The sequence below is a fragment of the Macaca fascicularis genome, chromosome 4 (genome assembly GCF_037993035.2).
Source record: "Macaca fascicularis isolate 582-1 chromosome 4, T2T-MFA8v1.1".
In the NCBI taxonomy this organism is placed as follows: Eukaryota; Metazoa; Chordata; class Mammalia; order Primates; family Cercopithecidae; genus Macaca; species Macaca fascicularis.
In genome coordinates, this window is record NC_088378.1 from 50,218,637 (window position 1) to 50,234,884 (window position 16,248).

The window sequence follows — 16,248 nt, forward strand, 5'->3', positions numbered from 1 at the left end:
GTGATATTTGGAAGTCCTTAGAGGGCAATGGTGAAAAAGGAAATATCCTCAGATGAAATCTGGAAAGAAGCTTTCTGAGAAACTGCTTAGTGTTCTGTGAATTCATCTCACAGAGTTACAACAGTATTTCGTGCATCACCTTGCTAGCCTTATTTCTGTGGGATGTGAGAACAGATATTTCGGATCCCTTTGAAGACTATAAGGCCAAAGGAAATATCCTCTGATAACAAAAAGAAAGAAGCTTTCTGAGAAACTTCTTTGTGTTATGTGAAATCATCTCACAGAGATACAGCTCTCCCTTCAAGAAGCCTTTTGCTAAAACAGTTGTTGTGGAATTGGCAAAGTGATATTAGTAAGCCCATAGAGGGCTATGGTGAAAAAGGAAATATCCTCAGATGAAATCTTGAAAGAAGCTTTCTGAGAAACTGCTTAGTGTTCCGTTAATTCATCTCTCCCAGCTACAACAGTATTTCGTGGATCTCTTTGCTAGCCTTATTTCTGTGGAATCTGAGAACAGATATTTCGCATCCCTTTGAAGACTAGAGGACCAAAGGAAATATCCTCCGATAACAAAGAGAAAGAAGCTTTCTGAGAAATTTCTTTGTGTTCTGTGAAATCATCTCACAGAGTTACAGCTTTCCCCTCAAGAAGCCTTTCGCAAAGACAGTTATTGTGGAATTGGCAAAGTGAGATTTTGAAGCCCATAGAGGGCTGTGGTGAAAAACGTATTATCCTCAGATGAAATCTGGAAGTAAGCTTTCTGAGAAACTGCTTAGTGTTCTGTTAATTCATCTCTCAGAGTTACAACAGTATTTCGTGGATCTCTTTGCTGGCCTTATTTCTGTGGAATGTGAGAACAGATATTTCGGATCCCTTTGAAGACTATAGGGCCAAAGGAAATATCCTCCGATAACAAAGAGAAAGAAGCTTTCTGAGCAACTTCTTTGTGTTCTGTGAAATCATCTCACAGAGTTACAGCTTTTCCCTCAAGAAGCCTTTCGCTAAGACAGTTTCTGTGGAATTCGCAAAGTGATATTGGAAGCCCATAGAGGGCTATGGTGTAAAAGGAAATATCCTCAGATGAAATCTGGAAAGAAGCTTCTGAGAAACTGCTTAGTGTTCTGTTAATTCATCTCACAGAGTTACATCTGTATTTCGTGGATCTCTTTGCTAGCCTTATTTCTGTGGAATCTGAGAACAGATATTTCGGATCCCTTTGAGGACTATAGGGCCAAAGGAAATATCCTCCGATAACAAAGAGAAAGAAGCTTTCTGAAAACTTCTTTGTGTTCTGTGAAACCATCTCACAGAGTTACAACTTTCCCCTCAAGAAGCCTTTCGCTAAGACAGTTCTTGTGGAATTGGCAAAGTGATATTTGGAAGCCCATAGAGGGCTATTTTGAAAAAGGAAATATCGTCAGATCAAATCTGGAAAGAAGCTTTCGGAGAAAGTGCTTAGTGTTCCGTTAATTCATCTCACAGAGTTACATCTGTATTTCGTCGATCTCTTTGCTAGCCTTATTTCTGTGGAATCTGAGAACAGATATTTCGGATCCCTTTGAAGACTATAGGGCCAAAAGAAATATCCTCCGATAATAAAGAGAAAGAAGCTTTCTGAGAAACTACTTTGTGTTCTGTGAAATCATCTCGTAGAGTTACAGCTTTCCCCTCAAGAAGCCTTTCGCTAAGACAGTTCTTGTGGCATTTGCAAAGTGATATTTGGAGGCCCATAGAGCGCTATGGTGAAAAAGGAAATATCCTCAGATGAAATCTGGAAAGAAACTTTCTGAGAAACTGCTTAGTGTTCCGTTAATTCATCTCTCCCAGCTACAACAGTATTTCGTGGATCTCTTTGCTAGCCGTATTTATGTGGAATCTGAGAACAGATATTTCGCATCCCTTTGAAGACTAGAGGACCAAAGGAAATATCCTCCGATAACAAAGAGAAAGAAGCTTTCTGAGAAATTTCTTTGTGTTCTGTGAAATCATCTCACAGAGTTACAGCTTTCCCCTCAAGAAGCCTTTCGCTAAGACAGTTATTGTGCAATTGGCAAAGTGATATTTGGAAGCCCATAGAGGGCTGTGGTGAAAAACGTATTATCCTCAGATGAAATCTGGAAGTAAGCTTTCTGAGAAACTGCTTAGTGTTCTGTTAATTCATCTCTCAGAGTTACAACAGTATTTCGTGGATCTCTTTGCTGGCCTTATTTCTGTGGAATGTGAGAACAGATATTTCGGATCCCTTTGAAGACTATAGGGCGAAAGGAAATATCCTCCGATAACAAAGAGAAAGAAGCTTTCTGAGAAACTTCTTTGTGTTCTGTGAAATCATCTCACACAGTTACAGCTTTCCCCTCAAGAAGCCTTTCGCTAAGACTGTTCTTGTGGAATTGGCAAAGTGATATTTGGAAGCCCATAGAGGGCTATGGTGAAAAAGGAAATATCCTCAGATGAAATCTGGAAAGAAGCTTTCTGAGAAACTGCTCGGTGATGTGTGACTTCCACTCACAGAGTTACATCTGTATTTCGTGGATCTCTTTGCTAGCCTTATTTCTGTGGAATCTGAGAACAGATATTTCGGATCCCTTTTAAGGACAATATATCGAAAGGAAATATCTTCCGATAACAAAGAGAAAGAAGCTTTCTGAGAAACTTCTTTGTGTTCTTTGAAACCATCTTACAGAGTTACAGCTTTCCCCTCAAGAAGCCTTTCGCTAAGACAGTTCTTGTGGAATTGGCAAAGTGATATTTGGAAGCCCATAGAGGGCTATGGTGAAAAAGGAAATATCCTCAGATGAAATCTGGAAAGAAACTTTCTGAGTAACTGCTCGGTGATGTGTGACTTCCACTCACAGAGTTACATCTGTATTTCGTGGATCTCTTTGCTAGCCTTATTTCTGTGAAATCTGAGAACAGATATTTCGGATCCCTTTGAAGACTACAGGGCCAAAGTAAATATCCTCCGATAACATAGAGAAAGAACCTTTCGGAGAATCTTCTTTGTGTTCTGTGAAATCATCTCACAGAGTTACAGCTTTCCCCTCAAGAAGCGTTTTGCTAAGACAGTTCTTGTTCAGTTGGCAAAGTGATATTTGGAAGCCCCTAGAGGTCTATGGTGAAAAAGGAAATATCCTCAGATGAAATCTGGAAAGAAGCTTTCTGAGAAACTGCATAGTGTTCTGTTAATTCTTCTCACAGAGTTACATCTGTATTTCTTGGATCTCTTTGCTTGCCTTATTTCTGTGGAATCCGAGAACAGATTTTTCGGATCCCCTTGAAGACTATAGGGCCAAAGGAAATATCCTACGATAACAAAGAGAAGGAAGCTTTCTGAGAAATTTCTTTGTGTTCTGTGAAATCATCTCACAGAGTTACAGCTTTCCCCTCAAGAAGCCTTTCGCTAAGACAGCTCTTGTGGAATTGGCAAAGTGATATTTGGAAGCCCATAGAGGGCTATGGTGAAAAAGGAAATATCCTCAGATGAAATATGGAAAGAAGCTTTCTGAGAAACTGCTTAGTGTTCCGTTAATTCATCTCTCCCAGCTACAACAGTATTTCGTGCTTCTCTTTGCTAGCCTTATTTCTGTGCAATCTGAGAACAGATATTTCGCATTCCTTTGAAGACTAGAGGACCAAAGGAAATATCCTCCGATAAAAAAGAGAAAGAAGCTTTCTGAGAAATTTCTTTGTGTTCTGTGAAATCATCTCACAGAGTTACAGCTTTCCCCTCAAGAAGCCTTTCGCTAAGACAGTTATTGTGGAATTGGCACAGTGATATTTGGAAGCCCATTGAGGGCTGTGGTGAAAAACGTATTATCCTCAGACGAAATCTGGAAGTAAGCTTTCTGAGAAACTGCTTAGTGTTCTGTTAATTCATCTCTCAGAGTTACAACGGTATTTCGTGGATCTCTTTGCTAGCCTTATTTCTGTGGAATGTGAGAACAGATATTTCGGATCCCTTTGAAGACTATAGGGCCAAACGAAATATCCTCCGATAACAAAGAGAAAGAAGCTTTCTGAGAAACTTCTTTGTGTTCTGTGAAATCATCTCAAACGGTTACAGCTTTCCCCTCAAGAAGCCTTTCGCTAAGACAGTTCTTGTGGAATTGGCAAAGTGATATTTGGAAGCCCATAGAGGGCCATGGTGAAAAAGGAAATATCCTCAGATGAAATCTGGAAAGAAGCTTTCTGAGAAACTTCTCCGTGATGTGTGACTTCCACTCACAGAGTTACATCTGTATTTCGTGGATCTCTTTGGTAGCCTTACTTCTGTGGAATGTGAGAACAGATATTTCGGATCCCTTTGAAGACTATAGGGCCAAAGGAAATATCCTCCGATAACAAAGAGAAAGAAGCTTTCTGAGAAACTTCTTTGTGTTCTGTGGAAACATCTCACAGAGTTACAGCTTTCCCCTCAAGAAGCCTTTCGCTAAGACAGTTCTTGTGGAATTGGCAAAGTGATATTTGGAAGCTCATAGAGGGCTATGGTGAAAAAGGAAATATCCTCACATAAAATCTGGAAAGAAGCTTTCGGAGAAACTGCTTAGTGTTCTGTTAATTCATCTCACAGAGTTACAACAGTATTTCGTGGATCTCTTTGCTGACTTTATTTCTGTGGAATCTGAGAACAGATGTTTCGGAACCCTTTGAAGACTATAGGGCCAATGGAAATATCCTCCGATAACAAGGAGAAAGAAGCATTCTGAGAAACTTCTTTGTGTTCTGTGAAATCATCTCACCGAGTTACAGCTTTCCCCTCAAGAAGCCTTTCGCTAAGACAGTTCTTGTGGAATTGGCAAAGTGATATTTGAAAGCCCATAGAGGGCTATGGTGAAAAAGGAAATATCCTCAAATGAAATCTGGAAGAAGCTTTCTGAGAAACTGCTTAGTGTTCTGTGAATTCATCTCACAGAGTTACAACAGTATTTCGTGGATTTCCTTGCTAGCCTTATTTCTGTGGAATGTGAGAACAGATATTTCGGATCCCTTTGAAGACTACAGGGCCAAAGGAAATATCCTCCGATAACAAAGAGAAAGAAGCTTTCTGAGAAACTTCTTTGTGTTCTGTGAAATCATCTCACAGAGATACAGCTTTCCCTTCAAGAATCCTTTGGCTAAGACAGTTCTTGTGGAATTGGCAAAGTGATATTTGGAAGACCATAGAGGGCTATGGTGAAAAAGGAAATATTCTCAGATGAAATCTGAAAAGAAACTTTCTGAGAAACTACTGTGTGATGTGTGACTTCCACTAACAGGGTTACATCTGTATTTCGTGGATCTCTTTGCTAGCCTTATTTCTGTGGAATCGGAGAACAGATATTTCGGATGCCTTTGAAGACTATAGGGCCAAAGGAAATATCCTCCAATAACAAAGAGAAATAAGTTTTCTGAGAAACTTCTTTGTGTTCGGTGAAATCATCTCACAGAGTCACAGCTTTCCCCTCAACAAGCCTTTCGCTAAGACAGTTCTTGTGGAATTGGCACAGTGATATTTGGAAGGCCATAGAGGGCTATGGTGAAAAAGGAAATATCCTCAGATGAAATGTGGAAAGAAGCTTACTGAGAAACTGCTGTGTGATGTGTGACTTCAACTCACAGAGTTACATCTGTATTTCGTGGATCTCTTTGCTAGCCTTATTTCTGTGGAATCTGAGAACAGATATTTCGGATCCCTTTGAAGACTATTGGGCCAAAGGAAACTTCCTCCGATTACAAAGAGAAAGAAGATTTCTGAGAAACTTCTTTGTGTTCTGTGAAATCATCTCACAGAGTTACAGCTTTCCCCTCAAGAAACCTTTCGCTAAGACAGTTCTTGTGGAATTGGCAAAGTGATATTTGGAAGCCCATAGAGGTCTATGGTGAAAAAGGAAATATCCTCTGATGAAATCTGGAAAGAAGCCTTCTGAGAACCTGCTTAGTGTTCTGTTAATTCATCTCACAGAGTTACAACAGTATTTCGTGGATCTCCTTGCTAGCCTTATTTCTGTGGAATCTGAGAATAGATATTTCGGATCCCTATGAAGACTATAGGGCCATAGGAAATATCCTCCGATAACAAAGAGAAAGAAGCTTTCTGAGAAACTTCTTTCTTTTCTCTGAAAACATCTCACCGAGTTACAGCTTTCCCCGCAAGAAGCCTTTCTCTAAGACCGTTCTTGTGGAATTGGCAAAGTGATATTTAGAAGCCCATAGAGAGCTACGGTGAAAAAGGAAATATCGTCAGATGAAATCTGGAAAAAAGCATTCTGAGAAACTGCTTAATGTTCTGTTAATTCATCTCACAGAGTTACATCTCTGTTTCGTGGATCTCTTTGCTAGCCTTATTTCTGTAGAATCTGAGAACAGATAATTCGGATCCCTTTGAAGACTATAGGGCCAAAGGAAATATCCTCCGATAAGAAAGAGAAAGAAGCTTTCTGAGAAACATCTTTGTGTTCTGTGAAATTATATCACAGAGTTACAGCTTTCCCCTCAAGAAGCCTTTCGCTAAGACAGTTCTTGTGAAATTAGCAAAGTGATATTTGGAAGCCCATAGAGGGCTATGGTGAAAAAGGAAATATCCTCAGATGAAATCTGGAAAGAAGCTTTCTGAGAAACTCCTCTGTGATGTGTGACTTCCACTCACAGAGTTACATCTGTATTTCGTAGATCTCTTTGGTAGCCTTATTTCTGTGGAATCTGAGAACAGATATTTCCGATCCCTTTGAAGACTACAGGGACAAAGGAAATATCCTCCGATAACAAAGAGAAAGAAGCTTTCTGAGAAACTTCTTTGTGTTCTGTGAAATCATCTCACAGAGTTACAGCATTCCCTTCAAGAAGCCTTTCGTTAAGACAGTTCTTGTGGAATTTCAAAGTGATGTTTGGAAGCGCCTAGAGGGCTATGGTGAAAAAGGAAATATCCTCAGATGAAATCTGGAAAGAAGCTTTCTGAGAAACTGCTTAGTGTTCTGTTAATTCATCTCAAAGAGTTACATCTGTATTTCGTGGATCTCGTTGATAGCCTTATTACTGTGGAATCTGAGAACAGATATTTCTGATCCCTTTGAGGACTATTGGGCCAAAGGAAATATCCTCCGATAACAAAGAGAAAGAAGCTTTCTGAGAAACTTCTTTGTGTTCTGTGAAATCATCTCACAGAGTTACAGCATTCCCTTCAAGAAGCCTTTCGGTAAGACAGTTCTTGTGGAATTGGCAAACTGATATTTGGAAGCCCATAGTGGGCTTTGGTGAAAAATGAAATATCCTCAGATGGAATCTGGAAAGAAGCTTTATGAGAAACTGCTTAGTGTTCTGTTAATTCATCTCACAGAGTTACATCTGTATTTCGTGGATCTCTTTGCTAGCCTTATTTCTGTGGAATTAGAGAACAGATATTTGGGATCCCTTTGAAGACTGTAGGGCCAAAGGAAATATCCTCCGATAACAAAGAGAAAGAAGCTTTCTGAGAAACTTCTTTGTGTTCTGTGAAATCATCTCACAGAGTTTCAGCTTTCCCCTCAAGAAGCCTTTCACTAAGACAGTTCTTGTGGAATTGGCAAAGTGATATTTGGAAGCCAATAGAGGGCTATGGTGAAAAAGGAGATATTCTCAGATGAAATCTGTAAAGAAGCTTTCTGAGAAACTGCTTAGTGTTCTGTTAATTCATCTCACAGAGTTACATCTGTATTTCGTGGATCTCTTTGCTAGCCTTATTTCTGTGGAATATGAGAACAGATATTTCGGATCCCTTTGAAGACTATAGGGCCAAAGGAAATATCCTCCGATAACAAAGAGAAAGAAGCTTTCTGAGAAACTTCTTTGTGTTCTGTGAAATCATCTCACAGAGTTACAGCTTTCCCCTCAAGAAGACTTTCGCTAAGACAGTTCTTGTGGAATTGGCAAAGTGATATTTGGAAGCCCTTAGAGGGCTATGGTGAAAAAGGAAATATCCTCAGATGAAATCTGGAAAGAAACTTTCTGAGAAACTGCTCTGTGATGTGTGACTTCCACTCACAGAGTTACATCTGTATTTCGTGGGTCTCTTTGCTAGCCTTATTTCTGTGGAATGTGAGAACAGATATTTCGGTTCCCTTTGAAGACTCTAGGGCCTAAGGAGACATCCTCCGATAACAAAGAGAAAGAAGCTTTCTGAGAAACTTCTTTGTGTTCTGTAAAATCATCTCACAGCGTTACAGCTTTCCCCTAAAGAAGCCTTTCCCTAAGACAGTTCTTGTGGAATTGGCAAAGTGATATTTGGAAGCAAATACAGGGCTATGGTGAAAAAGTAAATATCCTCAGATGAAATCTGGAAAGAAGCTTTCTGAGAAACTGCTCTGTGATGTGTGACTGCCACTCACAGAGTTACATCTGAATTTCGTAGATCTCTTTGCTAGCCTTATTTCTGTGGAATGTGAGAACAGATATTTCGGATCCCTTTGAAGGCTATAGGGCCAAAGGAAATATCCTCCAATAACAAAGAGAAAGAAGCTTTCTGAGAAACTTCTTTGTGTTCTGTGAAATCATCTCACAGAGTTATAGCTTTCTCTTCAAGAAGCCTTTCGCTAAGACAGTTCTTTTGGAATTGGCAAAGTGATATTTGGAAGCCTATAGAGGGCTATGTGAAAAAGGAAATATCCTCAGATGAAATCTGGAAGGAAGCTTTCTGACAAACTTCTTAGTGTTCTGTTAATTTATCTCACAGAGTTACATCTGTATTTCGTGGATCTCTTTGCTTGCCTTATTTCTGTGGAATCTGAGAACAGATATTTCGGATCCCTTTGAAGACTATAGGGCCAAAGGAAATATCCTCCGACAAAAAAGAGAAAGAAACTTTCTGAGAAACTTCTCTGTGTGCTGTGAAATCATCTCACAGAATTACAGCTTTCCCCTCAAGAAGGCTTTCGCTAAGACAGTTCTTGTGGCATTGGCAAAGTGATATTTGGAAGCCCTTAGAGGGCTATGGTGAAAAAGGAAATATCCTCAGATGAAATCTGGAAAGAAGCTTTCTGAGAAACTGCTTAGTGTTCTGTTAATTCATCTCACAGAGTTACATCTGTATTTCATGGATGTCTTTGCTAGCCTTATTTCTTTGAAATCTGAGAACAGATATTTCCGATCCCTTTGAAGACTATAGGGCCTAAGGAAATATCCTCCGATTAAAAAGAGAAAGAAGCTTTCTGAGAAACTTCTTAGTGTTCTGTGAAATCATCTCACAGAGTTACAGCTTTCCCCTGAAGAAGCCTTTCGGAAAGACAGTTCTTGTGGAAATGGCAAAGTGATATTTGGAAGAACCTACAGGGCTATGGTGAAAAAGGAAATATCCTCACATGAAAATGGAAAGAAGCTTTCTGAGAAACTGCTTAGTGTTCTGTTAATTCATCTCACAGAGTTACATCTGTATTTCGTGGATCTCTTTGCTAGCCTTATTTCTGTGGAATCTGAGAACAGATATTTCGGATCCCTTTGAAGACTATAGGGCCAAAGGAAATATCCTCCGATAACAAAGAGAAAGAAGCTTTCTGAGAAACTTCTTTGTGTTCTGTGAAATCATCTCACAGAGTTACAGCTTTCACCTCAAGAAGACTTTGGCTAAGACAGTTCTTGTGGAATTGGCAAAGTGATATTTGGAAGCCCTTAGAGGGCTATGGTGAAAAAGGAAATATCCTCAGATGAAATCTGGAAAGAAGCTTTATGAGAAACTCCTCTGTGATGTGTGACTTCCACTCACAGGGTACATCTGTATTTCGTTTACTCTTTGCTAGCCTTATTTCTGTGGAATCCGAGAACAGATATTTCGGATCCCTTTGAAGACTATAGGGCCAGAGGAAATATCCTCCGATAATAAAGAGAAAGAAGCTTTCTGAGAAACTTCTTTGTGTTCTGTGAAATCATCTCACAGAGTTACATCTTTCCCCTCAAGAAACCTTTCCCTAAGACAGTTCTTGTGGAATTAGCATAGTGACATTTGGAAGCCCATAGAGGGCTATGGTGAAAAAGGAAATATCCTCAGATGAAATCTTTAAAGAAGCTTTCTGAGAAACTGCTCTGTAATGTGTGACTTCCACTCACAGAGTTACATCTGTATTTCGTGGATGTCTTTGCTGGCCTTATTTCTGTGGACCTGAGAACAGATATTTCGGATCCCTTTGAAGACTATAGGGCCAAAGGAAATATCCTACGATAACAAAGGGATAGAAGCTTTCGAGAAACTTCTTTGTGTTCTGTGAAATCATCTCACAGAGTTACCGCTTTCCCCTCAAGAAGCCTTTCGCTAAGACATTTTTTGTGGAATTGGCAAAGTGATATTTGGAAGCCCATAGAGGGCTATAGTGAAAAAGGAAATATCCTCAGATGAAATCTGGAAAGAAGCTTTCTGAGAAACTGCTTAGTGTTCTGTTAATTCATCTCACAGAGTTTCAACTGTATTTCGTGGATCTCTTTGCTAGCCTTATTTCTGTGGAATCTGAGAACAGATATTTCGGATCCCTTTGAAGACTCTAGGGCCAAAGGAAATATCCTCCGATAACAAAGAGAAAGAAGCTTTCTGAGAAACTTCTTTGTGTTCTGTGAAATCATCTCACAGAGTTACAGCTTTCCCTTGAAGCAGTCTTTCGCTAAGACATTTCTTGTGGAATTGGCAAAGTAATATTTGGAAGCCCTTAGAGGGCTACGGTGAAAAAGGAATTATCCTCTGAGAAATCTGGAAAGAAGCTTTATGAGAAACTGCTTCGTGTTCTGTTAATTTATCTCACAGAGTTACATCTGTATTTCGTGGATCTCTTTGCTAGCCTTATTTCTGTGGAATCTGAGAACAGATATTTCGGATCCCTTTGAAGACTATAGGGCCAAAGGAAATATCCTCCGATAAAAAAGAGAAAGAAGCTTTCTGAGAAACTTCTTTGTGTTCTGTGAAATCATCTCACAGAGTTACAGCTTTCCCCTCAAGAAGCTTTTCGCTAAGGCAGTTCTTGTGGAATTCGCACAGTGATATTTGGAAGCCCATAGAGGGCTATGGTGAAAAAGGAAATATCCTCAGATGAAATCTGGAAAGAAGCTTTATGAGAAACTGCTTAGTGTTCTGTTAATTCATCTTATAGAGTTACATCTGTATTTCGTGGATCTCTTTGCTAGCCGTATTTCCGTGGAATGTGAGAACAGATATTGCGGATCCCTTTGAAGACTATAGGGCCAAAGGAAATATCCTCCGATAACAAAGAGAAAGAAGCTTTCTGAGAAACTTCTTTGTGTTCTGTGAAATCATCTCACAGAGTTACAGCTTTCCCCTCTAGAAGCCTTTCGGTCAGACAGTCTTGTGGAATTGGCAAAGTGATATTTAGAAGCCCATAGAGGGCTATGGTGAAAAAGGAAATATACTCAGATGAAATCTGGAAAGAAGCTTTCTGAGAAACTGCTTAATGGTCTGTTAATTCATATCACAGAGTTACATCTGTGTTTCGTGGATCTCTTTGCTAGCCTTATTTCTGTGGAATCTGAGAACAGATATTTCGGATGCCTTTGAAGACTATAGGGCCAAAGGAAATATCCTCTGATAACAAAGAGAAAGAAGCTTTCTGAGAAACTTCTTTGTGTTCTATGAAATCATCTCACAGAGTTACAGCTTTCCCCTCAAGAAGCCTTTCGCTAAGACAGTTCTTGTGAAATTGGCAAAGTGATATTTGGAAGTCCTTAGAGGGCAATGGTGAAAAAGGAAATATCCTCAGATGAAACCTGGAAAGAAGCTTTCTGAGAAACTGCTTAGTGTTCTGTGAATTCATCTCACAGAGTTACAACAGTATTTCGTGCATCACCTTGCTAGCCTTATTTCTGTGGGATGTGAGAACAGATATTTCGGATTCCTTTGAAGACTATAAGGCCAAAGGAAATATCCTCTGATAACAAAAAGAAAGAAGCTTTCTGAGAAACTTCTTTGTGTTATGTGAAATCATCTCACAGAGATACAGCTCTCCCTTCAAGAAGCCTTTTGCTAAAACAGTTGTTGTGGAATTGGCAAAGTGATATTAGTAAGCCCATAGAGGGCTATGGTGAAAAAGGAAATATCCTCAGATGAAATCTGAAAAGAAGCTTTCTGTCAAACTGCTCTGTGATGATGACTTCCACTCACAGGGTTACATCTGTATTTCGTGGATCCCTTTGCTAGCCTTATTTCTGTGGAATCCGAGAACAGATATTTCGGATCCCTTTGAAGACTATAGGGCCAAAGGAAATATCCTCCGATAACAAAGAGAAAGAAGCTTTCTGAGAAACTTCTTTGTGTTCTATGAAATCATCTCAGAGTTACAGCTTTCCCCTCAAGAAGCCTTTCGCTAAGACAGTTCTTGTGAAATTGGCAAAGTGATATTTGGAAGCCCTTAGAGGGCTATGGTGAAAAAGGAAATATCCTCAGATGAAATCTGGAAAGAAGCTTTCTGAGAAACTGCTCTGTGATGTGTGACTGCCACTCACAGAGTTACATCTGTATTTCGTAGATGTCTTTGCTAGCCTTATTTCTGTGGAATGTGAGAACAGATATTTCGGATCCCTTTGAAGGCTATAGGGCCAAAGGAAATATCCTCCAATAACAAAGAGAAAGAAGCTTTCTGAGAAACTTCTTTGTGTTCTGTGAAATCATCTCACAGAGTTATAGGTTTCTCTTCAAGAAGCCTTTCGCTAAGACAGTTCTTTTGGAATTGGCAAAGTGATATTTGGAAGCCTATAGAGGGCTATGGTGAAAAAGGAAATATCCTCAGATGAAATCTGGAAGGAAGCTTTCTGACAAACTTCTTAGTGTTCTGTTAATTTATCTCACAGAGTTACATCTGTATTTCGTGGATCTCTTTGCTGGCCTTATTTCTGAGGAATCTGAGAACAGATATTTCGGATCCCTTTGAAGACTATAGGGCCAAAGGAAATATCCTCCGATAAAAAAGAGAAAGAAACTTTCTGAGAAACTTCTCTGTGTGCTGTGAAATCATCTCACAGAATTACAGCTTTCCCCTCAAGAAGCCTTTCGCTAAGACAGTTCTTGTGGCATTGGCAAACTGATATTTGGAAGCCCATAGAGGGCTATGGTGAAAAAGGAAATATCCTCAGATGAAATCTGGAAAGAAACTTTCTGAGAAACTGCTCTGTGATGTGTGACTTCCACTCACAGAGTTACATCTGTATTTCGTGGGTCTCTTTGCTAGCCTTATTTCTGTGGAATGTGAGAACAGATATTTCGGTTCCCTTTGAAGTCACTAGGGCCTAAGGAGACATCCTCCGATAACAAAGAGAAAGAAGCTTTCTGAGAAACTTCTTTGTGTTCTGTAAAATCATCTCACAGCGTTACAGCTTTCCCCTAAAGAAGCCTTTCCCTAAGACAGTTCTTGTGGAATTGGCAAAGTGATATTTGGAAGCAAATACAGGGCTATGGTGAAAAAGTAAATATCCTCAGATGAAATCTGGAAAGAAGCTTTCTGAGAAACTACTCTGTGATGTGCGACTTCCACTCACCGAGTTACATCTCTATTTCGTAGATCTCTTTGCTAGCCTTATTTCTGTGGAATCTGACAACAGATATTTCGGATCCCTTTAAAGACTATAGGGCCAAAGGAAATATCCTCCGATAACAAAGAGAAAGAAGCTGTCTGAGAAACTTCTTTGTGTTCTGTGAAATCATCTCACAGAGTTACAGCTTTCCCCACAAGAAGCCTTTCGCTAAGACAGTTCTTGTGGAATAGGCAAAGTGATATTTGGTAGCCCATAGAGGGCTATGGTGAAAAAGGAAATATCCTCAGATGAAATCTGGAAACAAGCTTTCTGAGAAACTGCTTAGTGTTTTGTTAATTCATCTCACAGAGTTACATCTGTATTTCATGGATGTCTTTGCTAGCCTTATTTCTTTGAAATCTGAGAACAGATATTTCGATTCCCTTTGAAGACTATAGGGCCAAAGGAAATATCCTCCGATTACAAAGAGAAAGAAGCTTTCTGAGAAACTTCTTTGTGTTCTGTGAAATCATCTCACAGAGTTACAGTTTTCCCCTCAAGAAGACTCGATAAGACAGTTCTTGTGGAATTGGCAAAGTGATATTTGGAAGCCCATAGAGGAGTATGGTGAAAAAGGAAATATCCTCTGATGAAATCTGTAAAGAAGCTTTCTGAGAAACTGCTTAGTGTTCTGTTAATTCATCTCAAAGAGTTACTTCCGTATTTCGTGCATCTCTTTGCTAGCCTTATTTCTGTTTTAATCTGAGAACAGATATTTCGGATCCCTTTGACGACTAGAGGGCCAAAGGAAATATCCTCCGATAACAAAGAGAAAGAAGCTTTCTGAGAAACTTCTTTGTGTTCTGTGAAATCATCTCACAGAGTTACAGCTTTCCCCTCAAGAAGCCTTTCGCTAAGACAGTTCCTGTGGAATTGGGAAAGTGATATTTGGAAGCCCATAGAGGGCTATGGTGAAAAAGGAAATATCCTCAGATGAAATATGGAAGGAAGCTTTCTGAGAAAATGCTTAGTGTTCTGTTAATTCATCTTACAGAGTTACATCTGTATTTCGTGGATCTCTTTGCTTGGCTTATTTCTGTGGAATCTGAGAAAAGATATTTCGGATCCCTTTAAAGACTATAGGACCAAAGGAAATATCCTCCGATAACAAAGAGAAAGAAGCTTTCTGAGAAACTTCTTTGTGTTCTGTGAAATCATCTCAAACGGTTACAGCTTTCCCCTCAAGAAGCCTTTCGCTAAGACAGTTCTTGTCGAATTGGCACAGTGATATTTGGAAGCCCCTAGAGGGCTACGGTGAAAAAGAAAATATCCTCAGATGAAATCTGGAAAGAAGCTTTATGAGAAACTGCTTAGTGTTCTGTTAATTCATCTTATAGAGTTATATCTGTATTTCGTAGTTCTCTTTGCTAGCCGCTTTTCTGTGGAATGTGAGAACAGATATTGCGGATCCCTTTGAATACTATAGGGCCAAAGGAAATATCCTCCGATAACAAAGAGAAAGAAGCTTTCTGAGAAACTTCTTAGTGTTCTTTGAAATCATCTCACAGAGTTACAGCTTTCCCCTCAAGAAGCCTTTCGCTAAGACAGCTCTTGTGAAATTGGTAAAGTGATATTTGGAAGCCCTTAGAGGGCTATGGTGAAAAAGGAAATATCCTCAGATGAAATCTGGAAAGAAGCTTTCTGAGAAACTGCTCTGTGATGTGTGACTGCCACTCACAGAGTTACATCTGAATTTCGTAGATCTCTTTGCTAGCCTTATTTCTGTGGAATGTGAGAACAGATATTTCGGATCCCTTTGAAGGCTATAGGGCCAAAGGAAATATCCTCCAATAACAAAGAGAAAGAAGCTTTCTGAGAAACTTCTTTGTGTTCTGTGAAATCATCTCACAGAGTTATAGCTTTCTCTTCAAGAAGCCTTTCTCTAAGACAGTTCTTTTGGAATTGGCAAAGTGATATTTGGAAGCCTATAGAGGGCTATGTGAAAAAGGAAATATCCTCAGATGAAATCTGGAAGGAAGCTTTCTGACAAACTTCTTAGTGTTCTGTTAATTTATCTCACAGAGTTACATCTGTATTTCGTGGATCTCTTTGCTAGCCTTATTTCTGTGGAATCTGAGAACAGATATTTCGGATCCCTTTGAAGACTATAGGGCCAAAGGAAATATCCTCCGACAAAAAAGAGAAAGAAACTTTCTGAGAAACTTCTCTGTGTGCTGTGAAATCATCTCACAGAATTACAGCTTTCCCCTCAAGAAGGCTTTCGCTAAGACAGTTCTTGTGGCATTGGCAAAGTGATATTTGGAAGCCCTTAGAGGGCTATGGTGAAAAAGGAAATATCCTCAGATGAAATCTGGAAAGAAGCTTTCTGAGAAACTGCTTAGTGTTCTGTTAATTCATCTCACAGAGTTACATCTGTATTTCATGGATGTCTTTGCTAGCCTTATTTCTTTGAAATCTGAGAACAGATATTTCCGATCCCTTTGAAGACTATAGGGACTAAGGAAATATCCTCCGATTAAAAAGAGAAAGAAGCTTTCTGAGAAACTTCTTAGTGTTCTGTGAAATCATCTCACAGAGTTACAGCTTTCCCCTGAAGAAGCCTTTCGGAAAGACAGTTCTTGTGGAAATGGCAAAGTGATATTTGGAAGAACCTACAGGGCTATGGTGAAAAAGGAAATATCCTCACATGAAATCTGGAAAGAAGCTTTCTGAGAAACTGCTTAGTGTTCTGTTAATTCATCTCACAGAGTTACATCTGTATTTCGTGGATCTCTTTGC